The sequence below is a fragment of the Scomber scombrus genome, chromosome 23 (assembly GCF_963691925.1).
Source record: "Scomber scombrus chromosome 23, fScoSco1.1, whole genome shotgun sequence".
NCBI classification, from domain to species: Eukaryota; Metazoa; Chordata; class Actinopteri; order Scombriformes; family Scombridae; genus Scomber; species Scomber scombrus.
Genome location: NC_084992.1, coordinates 3457580 through 3470079, shown reverse-complemented (window position 1 = coordinate 3470079; position 12500 = coordinate 3457580). Strand labels below are relative to the sequence as shown.

General features: G+C 39.0%; 1 protein-coding gene and 1 pseudogene across 1 annotated transcript in view; one reads left to right on the top strand and one right to left on the bottom strand.

The window, feature by feature from the left end:
- The window catches only part of LOC134006192 (F-box/WD repeat-containing protein 7-like), a 22809-nt pseudogene extending 20525 nt beyond the window's left edge, over positions 1-2284 (bottom strand).
- The window catches only part of LOC134006179 (zinc finger protein 208-like), a 1001836-nt gene that overhangs the window by 478386 nt on the left and 510950 nt on the right, over positions 1-12500 (top strand). The gene's annotated exons all lie outside the window — the stretch shown is intronic.

Here is a 12500-nt window from a genome sequence, read left to right as displayed (position 1 = left end):
TTCTATCAGAATTAATTTTGCAATTTTTCTGTTTTACTTGATTTTATGGAAAAGCTCTTTTGAAACGTTCTTTTTATAAATAAAGTTACGACATTTAAACCTTCCTGTCGTCCTCCCGGGTCAAACTGACCCCGTCTGTTTTGACTGTTCCTTCTTTCCTCCTCCCTCTTTTCCTTTCTCCCTCCCTCCCTCCTTCTCTCTTTCCTTCCTCTCTCTTTCCTACCTTCCTTCTGTCCTTCCTCCCTCCCTCTTTCCTTCCTTCCTCTCTTCCTTCTTTCCTTCCTTCCTCCTTCTCTTTCTTTCCTCCCGAGCTTCCTTCCTTCCTCCCTTCCTCTTTTCCTTTCTCCTCCCTCCCTCTCTTTCCTTCCTCCCTTCCTCCCTCCCTCCCTCCTCCTTCTCTCTTTCTTCCCTCCCTCCTTTCCTTCCTTCCTCTCTCCTTTCCTTCCTTCCTCCCTCCCTCCTTTCCTTCCTCCCTGTTTTCCTTCCTTCTTCCTCCCTTCCTTCCTTCCTCCCTCTTTTCTTTCCTTCTTCCATCCTTCCATCCTTCCTTCCTTCCTTCCTCCCTCCCTCCCTTTCTCTTCCTTTCCTTCCTTCCTCCCTCCCTCCTTTCCTTCCTCCCTCTTTTCCTTCCTTCTTCCTCCCTTCCTCCTCTTTTCTTTCCTCTTCCATCCTTCCTTCCTTCCTTCCTCCCTTCCTTCCTCCCTCCCTCCCTTTCTCTCTCCTTTCCCTCTTTCTTCCTTCCTCCCTCCCTCCTTTCCTTCCTTCTTTATCCCTTCCTTCCTTCCTCCCTCTTTTCCTTCCTTCTTCCTTTCTCCCTCCCTTCCTTCCTCCCTCCTTTCCTTCGTCCCCTCCCTTCCTTCCTTCTCTCTAGGACAACAGTTAGGGTTAAATAAGGGAGCATCATATTAGTATTAGTATAATCAGGACTCTCGTTGTGTTTTAAGCCGACCTGGAAGACGTGCAGCCAGTCCTGCAGACCTGACGGAGGAGGACCTGAGGTGACCCCGCCGCCGCTGAGACGAATGACCGTTAGCCAGCCGCAGGTCGCCGAATGTGGTGGGAGTGGCCTGAACCAGAGCGGACGGACTGAAGGGAGGAAAGAAAAGCAAGTTAGTGTGGAGTCCAAAAAAGAACTAATAACAAATATATATTATTATATTTTAGGGAGGAATTGTTCTAGAAGTTAAAATAAAGCCCAGAAGAATCAAATAAAGCCATTTTTATACATTTATTTTAGCCTAAACTTTCCTAATGTGAGCCTGAATATACAAAAAATAGAAATCAAATGCATCTTTATTTAAATGTTCGTGCAGCTGATTCACATTTTTATATTTGCAAATGTACAAATTTAGACATGTTGATGTTTTCTTCATATTCTATAAAATAGTGATTGTGAAAGTCTTGTTTTCTCTTCATTAAGGATTAAACCTCCTGTTGTCCTCGAGTCAAGGAAGGAAGGGAGGGAGGGAGGAAATGAGGGAGGGAGGAAGAAAGAAGGAAAGGAGGGTGGAAGGAAGGGAGGAAGAAGGAAGGAAAGGAGGGAGGGAGGAAGAAAGAAGGAAAGGAGGGTGGAAGGAAGGAGGAAGAAGGAAGGAAAGGAGGGAGGGAGGGAAGAAAGAAGGAAAGGAGGGTGGAAGGAAAGGGAGGAAGAAGGAAGGAAAGGAGGAAGGAAAGGAGGGTGGAAGGAAGGGAGGAAAGGAAAGTAAAGAAGGAAGGGAGGAAAGGAAAAAAGGAAGGGAGGAAGAAAGAAGGAAAGGAGGGTGGAAGGAAGGGAGGAAGAAGGAAGGAAAGGAGGGAGGGAGGAAGAAAGAAGGAAAGGAGGGTGGAAGGAAGGGAGGAAGAAGGAAGGAAAGGAGGGAGGGAGGAAGAAAGAAGGAAAGGAGGGTGGAAGGAAGGGAGGAAGAAGGAAGGAAAGGAGGAAGGAAAGGAGGGTGGAAGGAAGGGAGGAAAGGAAAGTAAAGAAGGAAGGGAGGAAAGGAAAAAAGGAAGGGAGGAAGGTAGGATAAAAAGAAGGGAGGAAGAAGAAGGAAAGGGAAGGGAGGAAAGAAGGAAGGAAGGAAGGATTGAGGGAGGGAGGGGGATGTAGGAAGGAAAGAAGGAAGGGAGGAAAGAGAGAGGAAGGAAAGAAAGAGAGAAAATGTGAATCAGAGTAGAGAATAATAAACACTACGTAAAGACTTCAGCAGGTTTCTTAGACCAACCTGAGGAATGCGTTTCCTTTGCAGTGTTTCTTCCCTGAAGGGAACGGCCGGCCGTCTGGTCCGTGATCCAACTTCCTCTTCATCTGGTGAAGAGAGAAAGAAAGAAAGAAAGAAAGAAAGACGGACAGAAACACACACACACAAAAAAAAAAAGTCACGTCTCATGCAAGCGTTCGAGGTTTACGTTTGTGTTTTGGTTTAACCCTCCTGTTATCCTCGAGTCAAGGAAGGAAGGGAGGGAGGAATGGAAAGGAAGGAAGGAAGGTAGGAGGGAGGAAGGACAGACGGAAGGAAGGTAGGAAAAGAAGGAACAGTCAATTTGACCCTGGAGGACGACAGGAAGGATAAACTTCTCGTTGACGGCTGTTTCCAGATGTTTTAATCAACTGGAGCTTTGTGTTTGTGCTGGATTGATACTGAAGGAATCGTCATGGCAACATGTGGATGCTGACGGGCGCAGGTGTAACAATAACAAGTTATTACATCAGAGTGTTGTTGGTCGTGTCTCATAGTGACGAAATCTACAGAGAATTATCAGCTCCGCTCGGATTTATAATGAGTTTCAGCTCGTTAGTTAACTGTCCTGGTGTCCTCGAGTCAAGGAAGGAAGGGAGGGAGGGAGGAAGGAGGGAAGAAGGAAAGAAGGAAGGAAGGGAGGAAGGATGGGAGGAAGGAATGGAGGAAAGGATAGGAGGAAGGAGGAAGGAAAGGAGGAAGGGAGGGAGGAGGGAAGGAAGGAAAGAGAGAGAGAGAAGGAGGGAGGGAGGGATAGAAGGGAGGAGGAAGGGAGGAAGAAGGAAGGAAGGAAGGAAGGAAGGAAGGATGGAGGAAAGAAGGAGGGAGGGAGAAAAGAAAAGAGGAAGGGAGGAGGGAGGAGGATAGAAGGGAGGAGGAAGGGAGGAATAAGGAAGGAAGGAAGAAAGGAAGGAAGGAGGGAAGGAAAGAAGGAAGGAGGGAGGAAGGAAGGAAAGGAAGGAAGTAAGAAGGAGGAGGGAGGAGGAAGGAAGGAAGGAAGTAAAGAAGGAGGGAGGGGAGGACCAATCATTTTGACCCGGGAGGACGACAGGAAGGTGAACGGTTGCATCAGGCAGCAGCTTCAGAGACGTTTAAACTTCTCTAACTAGTGAAATAATAAAAGTCAGCAGTTAGTCGCTGCTTTGTGTTGAGTTTGAACTGCTAATGATGGTCAATACGCCTCATTTAAATTACATTAAACCTCATTTTTGAGTCTAAAAAGCAGAACTTATAATTATTTGAACTAATTATTTGTCCTCTTGGTTCAATATTGCTTGTTAATAAGCAGAAAGTAGAAATTATCACCAATTAATGTGTTAAACGCTTTTCAGCAAACTTCATTCCACAAGTTTTTACACATATTCGTGGAAATTACAAACTAATTTAAATGAAATTATGCCTCATTTTTGGTTTAAAAAAGCAGAAATGATGAATTATTTGAATTAAATTTAACATCAGAGGAAAATATGTTGATTGATTATTACAAACTGGTCCAAGTTTCATCAGGATACAGTTTAGAAACCTGGTTAAAAACTGACCCGATCTGGTTTGACTGTTTATAAAGAAGCATAAAGTACAATAAATCACCCAATTCAATGAAACTATAGTGATGATTACACTTGTAAAGAATGTAGTAGGGAAACATCTATGAGGTTTTCAGGCAATTAGATGAAATAATCCACATTTCTGATATAAAGACATTTTAAAAAATGGGTCAAATTTGACTCGAGGACAACATGAGGGGACTGTGTTTGTGTCTCATAGCGACGAACCTACAGAGGAATCATCAGCGACTCTGCAGCTTTACGGAGCTTTATAGCGTGACGTCACCCATTGGTTTGTGGACTGCTGCTCGGAGGCCAATAGTATTGGATCTGAGCAGCGCCATCTTGAACATTTCCGTTGCATGCTGGGTAAAATAAAATCACGGATTCTACTTATATGGGCATCAGGAGGAGCAAGAGGCGCCCTCCTGAACCTGTGAACCAATCAACCTGTCAATCACGACGTAGCCACGCCCTAATGCATACCCTGCTTTATCGTCACATATAAAATCAGGGAGGCCAAAATGTCCCAAATGAACATCATACTGCATTGAAGAAGGCTTTAAAACTAGCGATTGAGACCATAAACACATTTTGAAAACGTTTATTGAGGTTAGAAATCAAGTGAGAAGTTGGTGAATTCTCCATTGACTTGTATAAAGACGGAAGTCCTTTTGACACCAAAACGGTCGCCCCCTGGTGGCCTTTTGATAGAATGCAGTTTTAAGTTACTTCCGCGTTGGCCTCATTTCAGAGGACCGGAACTCCCCGCCTGGTTTCAGCTCATTGTTTATCTGTCTGGTTGCTACTTTACTGTTTTGGTTCATCTCAGCTGCTCTGTACTCTACCTGCTAACAGACTCAGTTATCTGTAGACTAGCTGGTGGAGAACAAAAACAGAGCTAAAAGAGAGAGAATACTGGACAGAAACACGACTCGTAATGAATGATAATGTTGATCGGTAACTGCTGGATGTTAAATAAGTTCAATATATCAACTATAAAGCTGATGATGTGTCAGAGTTTGTTTCTAATCTGCTTTATGAAGATGTTTAACCCTTTACATACTGTTCATATTTGAGCATTTCAGAGGTATCCCTTCATCATTAGTCTCACGAGTCTTAATAATAGTATTCTTTAGTTTTTGAGTCAAACACAACCAAAAAATGTACAAAAACATCTTTAGAAAGTTGAAATATTTCCATTTTCTTTTGTATATTTTGAGTCAAGTGATGAAAACGAATCTAATTTATCGCTAAATTAACGTTTTTTTTCTACTTTCGAATGTAACGACGGGTCAAATTAGACCCTGAACAGCATGTAAAGGTTAAATGTGAGTAAATTTATATGATGGTGGTCTCTCTCGTCTCTCTCTCTCCTCCTCTCTCCTCTCCCTCTCTCTTCTCTTTCTCCCTCTCTCTCTCCTCTCTCTCTCCCTCTCTCTTTCTCCCTCTCTCTCTCCCTCTCTCTCTCTCTCTCTCCCTCTCTCTCTCTCTCTCTCTCCCTCTCCCTCTCCCTCTCTCTCTCTCTCTCTCCTCTTCACTCTCTCTCTCTCTCTCTCTCTCTCTCTCTCTCTCTCTCTCTCTCTCTCTGATGAATGAACGCAGGAATGCAGAAAATCGGAGGAATGTCGCCGGTGCAGCGCTGGTCTAAAATAGAGCAGCACGCGCTAACAGGCTGCTACACACACACACACACACACACACACACCACACACACACACACACACACACACACACACACACACACACACACCACACACACACACACACACACACACAGACACACACACACACACACACACACACACTGAGATGTACTGGGCAGCATGTGTGTGTCCTTCCTCCTCCTCCTCTTCCTCCTCTCGGCATCTTTCTATGAATTGCAGCTTTTTTATCCAACTGCTGTGTCACTAATATCTGTGTCACTATATAACATGTAATAAAACCACAGAAGAAGAAGAAGATATAATAAATAAAACCACAGAAGAAGAAGAAGAACCTCATAAACTCATCTCAACATGCGTCTGTGATCTTCAGCTCGGAGCTTAAACTCATAATCTGCTTTTCATTTTAGGACTTTTCTTTTCTTTTCTTTTTTCTTCTTCTTCTGAATGTCGCCGGCTTTTAATAACAGATGTCGCATCTGTGTGGAATTCATTAAAGCATAAAACCCCCCCCCAAAAAAGAGAGAGGAGGAAGAAAAAAAAGAGGAAAACTTCACTTGAAGAGTTTAAAGGAAGAAAACAAAGCAGAGTTTAGTTTCACATTTCAAAGGAAAAATCTCTAAAAGTCAATTTATAATGTTACTTTCTCTTTCTTTCCTTCCTCCTTTCCTTCTTTCCTCCCTTCCTTCCTTCTGTCTTTCCTTCCTTTTGTTCCTCCCTCCTTCTTTCCTTCCTTCTTTCCTCCCTTCCTTCCTTCTGTCTTTCCTTCCTTTCGTTCCTCCCTCCTTCTTTCCTTCCTTCCTTTCGTTCCTCCCTTCCTTCTTTCCTTTCTTCCTCCTGTCCTTCCTTCTTCCTCCCTCCTTCTCTCTTTCTTTCCTCTTTTCCTTTCTCCCTCCCTACCCCCTTCTTTCCTCCCCTCAGTCCTTCCTTCCTTTCCTTCCTCCCTTCCTCCATCCCCCTTTCTTCCATCCTTCTGTCCTTCCCTCCTTTCCTTCCTTCCCTCCCTCCCTCCCTCACTTCCTTCCTTTCGTTCCTCCCTCCTTCTCTCTTTCTTTCCTCTTTTCCTTTCTCCCTCCCTACCCCCTTCTTTCCTCCCTCCTTCCCTTCCTCCCTTCCTTTCCTTCTTCCCTTCCTTCCTTCCTACCTCACTCCCTCCTTTCCTTCCTTCTTCCTCCCTCCCTCACTTCCTTCGTTTCTTCCTCCTCCCTTCTTCCCTCCTTTCCTTCCCTCTTCATCCCTTCCTCCCTCCTTTCCTCCCTTCTTTCCTCTGTCCTTCCTTCCTTTCCTTCCTTCCTCCCTCCCTCCTTTCCTTCCTTGACTCTCAACCTGCCAGTAAGTATATATATTGAACTCAAAGCTGTAACATGTGTAATATATGACTATTATGACTCTCAGTGACTCTATGATGATCTCTAGCAGACATATGGAGGCCTGATGGAGACTTAAAGGCAATAACGTCTCACTTTAATCTATAATAACGTATCTATGGTTACGCAATGGGACATTTACAGTGATCTCAGTATTAATCTATAATCCATAATCTGTTATTTTAATGTGTAGGAATCCTGTGGTTCATATCTGTGAGTCATATTTATCATATTTATCATATTTATCATATTTAACCCAAAACATGTCATTTAAAGCAGATTTATAGTATTTTAGTTTAACTTTTCATAGATTTTTTTTAAATATTTAACCATAAAAACACTTTAACAGCAGCTGTTTGTGTGTTTTCACACTGTGGGAAACCAAAAAATATCAATTTCTTCAGTTTTAATCGAGTAGTTTCAGGCTATTTAAATATAAATACAAACTTTTCTTAGTTTTTCATTGATTTTTTTACACTTGACTTAAAATAAATCAGTTTACAGCTGCTTCACTTTGAATTATTCCTTTTATAGTTTTATAGTTTGGTTTGATTTAATTAGTTTTTCATGTTTTAAACACAACGTTTGACCCCAGAGACGACAGCTGTTCTTTGTTTTATCTTTTCACACAAAAACATGAACAAACATTAGATTCTACTAAAGAGTAATAACTCAGTCTGTTTGTGTTCACAGTGTAAAGAAGCAAAAATGTTACTTTATTAAAGCTATAAACATTATAAAGCAGGTTAGAAGTACTTTACATTGATGTTTAGTATTTAATACAACATATTTATTCCTAAAAATGTAGTTTACAGCAGTTTACCTGTGTATTATCCCTCATTTATAAGTGTTTTTTACAGTGTAGAGAAACAAAAATGTGCTTTTCCTGAAGCTTTAAAGACAATAAATCATTATAATTTAATGTTTTGTGAGATTTTGATTGAATTTAATTTATTTTAGCTGCTTTATTCACATGTTTAAAGCATATTAGACTCAACATCATGCAGTTTAGGGAGGATTCAGACCCTTAACTCATGCTGCCACCTACACACTACTACACACTGCTACACACTGCTACACACTGCTACACACTGCTACACACTGCTGGAGCTGATCAATAATCAATAATCAAATCAACAGGAAGGGAGGAAGATAAGAGGAGGAGAGGTAGAGAGAGAGAAGGAAGGAGAGAGGACATGAAATGAGTCTCCCTCCCGGTTCCGCAGTGGTCCACACACACACGCACGCACGGACACACACACACACGCACGAACGCGCAATCACGCACACGCACACACGCTACCGAGGCATGTCAGAGAGAGAAACGCCTTGTCATCTCGGGTCTAAAGAGTCTGTGACAACCTTCAAAATCCTGCGCGAGAGCTTTTAAAATCAGCCTTAAAAAAAAAAAAAAAGAAACCACCTTAAACTGCAGCTGCTGACGTCACATGATCGATCAACGCCATCCCATAATAATAATAATCAATAAGCATAATCAATACTCACTTTGTAGAAGATGAGCTTCAAGGTGCCGTAGAAACCCATGGTAGGTAGAAACCTTCCCGCAAGGTTAGTCCGATAAGATTATAACTAAATAAAACCAGAATATACTAATATTAATAAGAGAGGGGGATCAATACTGGTGCGCGTGACGCCGATGATCCATCCAGTCAATGAATCAATCAATCAGTGGATCGATGAGGAGCATGACTCTCCTCTCCTCTCTCTGTGTCGGTGTGACTCGACCTCCAGCAGGAACAAGCAGGGACAAGCCTCTCTCTCTCTGCCCGGGGAGGGAGCGAGGAATGCGGACAGAGAGAGAGGGGTGGAGCCGGGGGGGTGGAGGTGGTGGTGGGGGGGGGGGGGGGGGGGGAGGAGGGGCGCGAGGAGGGGCGCGAGGAGGGGCGCGAGGAGAGAGCAGCAGACTCTGATTAGAGTTCACTATTATGAGGGAAATGTGTCCAATTAAAGGTTTTTATTTATATGGAAGCTCAAAAGGGACAAAAGTGCTTAATTGGCTTCAACTGGATATAAAAAATATAGTTGTTTTTAATTAGATTATATTTTTATTATATTTATAATATTTATATATTTTATTTTTTAATTGTACAGACTTTTTACATAGAATATATTTTTTTTACTATATTTTCCTTTTTTTACATTTTAATTGTACATGTCTATTTTTATTTATAATTTATATTTTACTATATTTATAATATTTTACATTTTAATTATAATTTGAATGTATTTTTTACTAGACTTTTTTTTTTACATTTTAATTGTACACTTATTTATTTATTTTTACTATATTTTTTCACTTAAAATATTTTTTTTTTTACAATATTTTACATTTTAATGCTACATGCCTATTTTTACTCATAATTTATATATTTTTTTACTATATTTACAACATTTTACGTTTTAATAGCTGTTTTCAATTAGAATATTTTTTAAATTATGTTTATAATATTTTACATAAAATATTTTACATTTTTACATTTTGATTGTACAGAGCTCTTGTCATTAAGAAAAATAATATTTGTTTTTACTATATTTATAATATTTTACGTTTTAATTGTACATAGAATTGTTTTATAATTTTGAATGTATTTTTTACTATCGACATTTTGTTACATTTTAATTGTGCACTTATTTTTTTATTTGTACTATATTTTTTCACTTAAAATATTTTTTGACAATATTTTTACATTTTAATGGTACATGTCTATTTTTATTTATAATGTACATGTTTTACTATATTTACAACATTTTAATGATACATGGCCGTTTTTAATTAGAATATATATTTTTTTACTATATTTACAATATTTTATTCTTTTTGTATTATTACTTTAATTTACTTTTTTATAGTAAAACCAGATAATTTATTTATTTTAATGTGAATAATCATCTTGTTATAGTGAGTTGTTTTTCTCGTTATATGGAGAAAAATGTAGTAAATTTTCTCATTATAAAGGAAAATGATACAAGAGTAAAAATCGATGCAGCAAAAACAGACAAAATCTATCGCCTACGTTACCCACAATGCAACAGTTCAGTCATAGATTCAGATGCTGATAGAGTCTAATGTTCATGTTTACATCAGTATCTGGTTTATATCACTGTGTATGTCCTCTATAACCCTAACCAGAGTTTAGATCCACACATCTGGAAACATCTGGAAACATTAATCTTCGGCTTTATTAAAGGTTCATTTTTCTTCCGTATCGTTGAAGCTGAACACTACGATCATTATCGCTGTCACGTCGCCTCATTTCTGCTGAGAAACGTCCATGAAAGCAGCAAAAACCTCCTCCATCAGCACCGATCAATCAGAGCCGATCAATCAGAGCCGATCAATCAGAGCCGATCAATAACTAATCAAGCAGCTCAAACAGCTGTTAGTAAAACCTCAAGAGATCAGAGCTGGAACACCAGAGAAGAGGCGACCAGTGCATCTAGTTTCACCTGCAGATAATTAACAAGGAACTACAGAAATACCAAATATATGTAATAGAGGAGATTTATAAAGACTATAGTTTATATTTGTGTAGTTTCCCACTAAAAAGTCCCATTTGGTTTATTTATTGGTCATAATTCTTCTTTTTTATGTGTTTTTTTTAGTTTTTTTGCCTTAAATTAAGAGCTGAGAGTAGAGCTGCAGACAGGAAACAGGAAACAGTTCTTTAACTACCAAATTAAAAGGATTTGTATTAAAATGTTTGTATAAAAGAAGAAACTCTAAACACTGAACACTATATATGTTAATATGAAGCGTTTCCATCCAACAGTTTTTATTTACATTCATTAAAAACACACAGCGAGTTAAACACTAAAAATCTAAGGAGAAAAAAAAAAAGGTGGAATTTCATTTAATTTGTTTTTTGTTGTGATTTTTTATTTTATTTTCTATTCTTGGCTAAAGGTAAAAAAAGTTGGTTTATCTAGAAAATTATTAAATTGATTTAATTGATAATAAATATGTATTAAAATAAATAAAATAAAATAAAAAATAAACATAATAATAATAATAATAATATATAAAATCTCAAAATAATAATAATATACATATATAAAATAAATATTAAATATATATATATATATATATATATACAGTAATAATAATATATAAAATCGCAAAATAATACAATAAATATATATAAAATAAATATATTAAATATTTCCCTTTAAAGTATTTATAACTATATTTAAAGTGCAATAACCTGAAATACAATTTTAATGATGTCACTTTTTAATGATTGATCAGATGTTTACTGTTGTATTTATTTATTTATTTATTGAATCCATTGAATGTAGTTTTTTAGTAGCTCTCCTTATCTCGTTGTATAGTGATTTACAGTAAAAGATTTTTATTCTATATTAATGTCACTGATGAGAAAATAATGTTCATATAATTTATTTTGGCTGATTTTCTGTAAATTTGGTTAAAATTCGTGTTACAGTAGAACGGAAACATGACTCCTAATATATTTAAATATAGATATATAAATATAAATATAGTTATATCTTTAATACAGACGAGGAGTCTAAAGTTAAACTGGGATTAAAATAAATAAATAAAAACACAAACTCGCCCAGCAGGGAAAGTTTAGAGGTCGCTGCTTTCTCACAGCTGATTGACCTCCGAGGTCGTCACACTGACACACACACACACACACACACACACACACACACACACACACACACACACACACACACTTAGAGGATAATTTAGGAGGTCAAAGCTTCACCAAAGAGCCTCGAGAGACAAAACACACACAACACCTCCTCCTCTCCTCTGTCACCTGTTCCTCCCCTCCTCCTCTTCCTCCCCCTCTTCCTCCTCTTCCTCCTCCCCCCTCCTCTTCCTCCTCCCCTCCTCCCCCCCTCCTCTTCCTCCTCCTCCTCCTCTTCCTCCTCCTCCTCCTCTTCTTCCTCCTCCTCCTCCTCTCTCTCTACCTGCAGGCTTCAGTCGTTCCTTGTTTGTTTCAGTTAGAATTTAAACAGATTAAAGAGATTATTGTTTAGTTTACGTGTTCAGACGAGTTTATGAAGACGTGATGAAAGAATAAACATAAAACACCTGCAGAGACTCTGACAGGTTGATTCTGGTTAAACTGGTTAAACTGGTTTGTTTCATCATCGCTGGAGATTATTATGTTTAGTTTATTTAATGAAGGAAAACTGATGATTAGAAAAAATGATTCAGTGTTTTAATCTGAACTCTGTGAGATGAAGACATAGAGGAGGAATACTGTGTCTGTATCTATAAAGAAGAAGAAGAAGAAGGAGGAGAATAGAAAGAAGGAGGAGGAAAAGGAGGAGGAGGAGGAGGAGAAGAAAGAAGAAGGAGAAGAAGGAGATAAAGGAGTAGAATAGAAAGAAGGAGGAGGAGGAGAAGGAGAAGAAAGAAGAAGAAGGAGAATAAGGAGGAGGAGAAGAAAGAAGAAGGAGGAGGAGAAGGAGAAGAAAGAAGAAGGAGAAGAAGTAGGAGAAGGAGAGGAAAGAAGAAGAAGGAGAATAAGGAGGAGGAGAAGAAAGAAGAAGTAGAAGGAGAAGAAAGAAGAAGGAGAATAAGGAGAAGGAGAAGAAAGAAGAAGGAGAATAAGGAGGAGGAGAAGAAAGAAGAAGGAGAATAAGGAGAAGGAGAAGAAAGAAGAAGGAGGAGGAGAAGAAGAAAGAAGAAGGAGGAGGAGAAGAAGAAAGAAG